Source organism: Sapajus apella, unplaced genomic scaffold, assembly GCF_009761245.1.
Source record: "Sapajus apella isolate SASKATOON/1434 unplaced genomic scaffold, GSC_monkey_1.0 scaffold7037, whole genome shotgun sequence".
Classification (NCBI taxonomy): domain Eukaryota; kingdom Metazoa; phylum Chordata; class Mammalia; order Primates; family Cebidae; genus Sapajus; species Sapajus apella.
In genome coordinates this window covers 1-1,987 of record NW_022443961.1, presented here as the reverse complement: position 1 = coordinate 1,987, position 1,987 = coordinate 1, and the positions used below count along the sequence as shown (strand labels likewise).

Below are 1,987 nucleotides of genomic sequence, written 5' to 3'. Positions count from 1 at the left end.
GTGCAGAAGCTGTGGAGTTTGATTAGGTCCCATTTGTCTATTTTGGCTTTTGTTGTCAATGCTTTTGGTGTTTTGGTCATGAAGTCCTTGCCTACACCTACGTCCTGAATGGTTTTGCCTAGATTTTCTTCTAGGGTTTTTATGGTGTTAGGTCTTATGTTTAAGTCTTTAATCCATCTGGAGTTAATTTTAGTGTAAGGTGTCAGGAAGGGGTCCAGTTTCTGCTTTCTGCACATGGCTAGCCAGCTTTCACAATACCATTTATTGAACAGGGAATCCTTTCCCCATTGCTTGTTTTTGTCTGCTTTGTCAAAGATCAGATGGTTGTAGATATGTTGCGTTGCCTCCGAGACCTCTGTTCTGTTCCATTGGTCTATATCTCTGTTTTGGTACCAGTACCATGCTGTTTTGATTAATGTGGCCTTGTAGTATAGTTTGAAGTCTGGTAGTGTGATGCCCCCTGCTTTGTTCTTTTTGCTTAGAATTGACTTGGCTATGTGGGCTCTCTTTTGGTTCCATATGAAGTTTAAGGAAAAATATGGAACGCTTCACGAATTTGCGTGTCATCCTTGCGCAGGGGCCATGCTAATCTTCTCTGTATCGTTCCAATTTTAGTATATGTGCTGCCGAAGCGAGCACTATTTTATTTTATTGAGACAGAGTTTCACTTTTGTCACCCAGGCTGGAGTGCAGTGATGTGATCTTTGCTCACGGCAACCTCCACCTCCTGGGTTCAAGTGATTCTCCTGCCTCAGCCTCCCGAGTAGCTAGGATTAAAGGCACCCACCACCATGCCCAGCTAGTGTTTTGTATTTTTTGTAGAGGTGAGGTTGGCCAGGCTGGTCTTAAACTCCTGACCTTAGGCAATCAACCTACCTCAGCCTTCCATAGCACTGGGATTACAGGCATGCACCACCACACCCAGCCAAAAAAAATTATTACTCTCACATTTATACTGTATTAAGTAGCTCATGAAACACTTTGGTGAACATTATTATCTTTCATATTCCCTATAGTATTAAGAATTAGCACCAGGCATGGTGGCTCATGCCTGTCATTCCAGCACTTTGGGAGGTGAGGGTGGGCAGATCACCTGAGGTCAGGAGTTTGAGACCAGCCTGGCCAGTATAGTGAAACCCCATCTCTACTAAAACTACAAAAATTAGCCAGGCATAGTGGTGGATGCCTGCAATCCCAGCTACTCAGGAGGCTGAAGCAGAAGAATTGCTTGAATCCAGGAGGTAGAGGCTGCAGTAAGCTGAGATTGTGCAACTGCACTGCAGCCTACACAACAGAGCAAGCCTCCCTCTCAAAAAAAAGAAACAAAGAAAGAAAGAAAGAAAGAACGAAAGAAGAAAGAAAGAGAGAAAGAAAGAAAGAAAGAAAGAAAGAAAGAAAGAAAGAAAGAAAGAAAGAAAGAAAGAAAGAAAGAAGAAGGAAGGAAGGAAGGAAGGAAGGAAGGAAGGAAGGAAGGAAGGAAGGAAGGAAGGAAGGAAGGAAGGAAAGAAAGAGAGAGAGAATTAGCATGGGCCAGGCACAGTGGTGCACACCTATAATCCCAGCACTTTGGGAGGTCAAGATGGGTAGATCAATTGTGGTAAGGAGTTCAAGACCAGCCTGCCCAGCCTAGCGAAACCCTGTCTCTAATAATACAAAAATTAGCTGGGTGTGGTGGTGCACACCTGTAGTCCCAGCTACCCAGGAGGCTGAGGCAGGAGAATTGCTTGAACCCGGGAGGTGGAGGTTGCAGTAAGCCGAGGTCACACCACAACACTCCAGACTGGGTGATAGAATGAAACTCCATTTCACCAAAAAGTAAAATAAAATAGTATTAGCCAGGTGTAGTGACACATGCCGGTAATCCCAGCTTCTCGGGAGGCTGAGGCCAGAGAATCTCTTGAACACGGGAGGCGGAGGCTGCAGTGAGTTGAGATCATGCCAGTACACTCCAGCCTAGGCAACAGAGTGAGACTCCCTCTCAAAAAAA

The 1,987-nt window shown here is 45.0% G+C and overlaps 1 non-coding gene across 1 annotated transcript; it reads right to left on the bottom strand.

Moving 5' to 3' along the window:
* Positions 1–532: 532 nt before the first annotated feature.
* LOC116548105 lies at positions 533–639 on the bottom strand. Its single transcript, XR_004267309.1, has one exon. It is a non-coding gene; the product is annotated as a U6 spliceosomal RNA (small nuclear RNA).
* Positions 640–1,987: the final 1,348 nt, after the last annotated feature.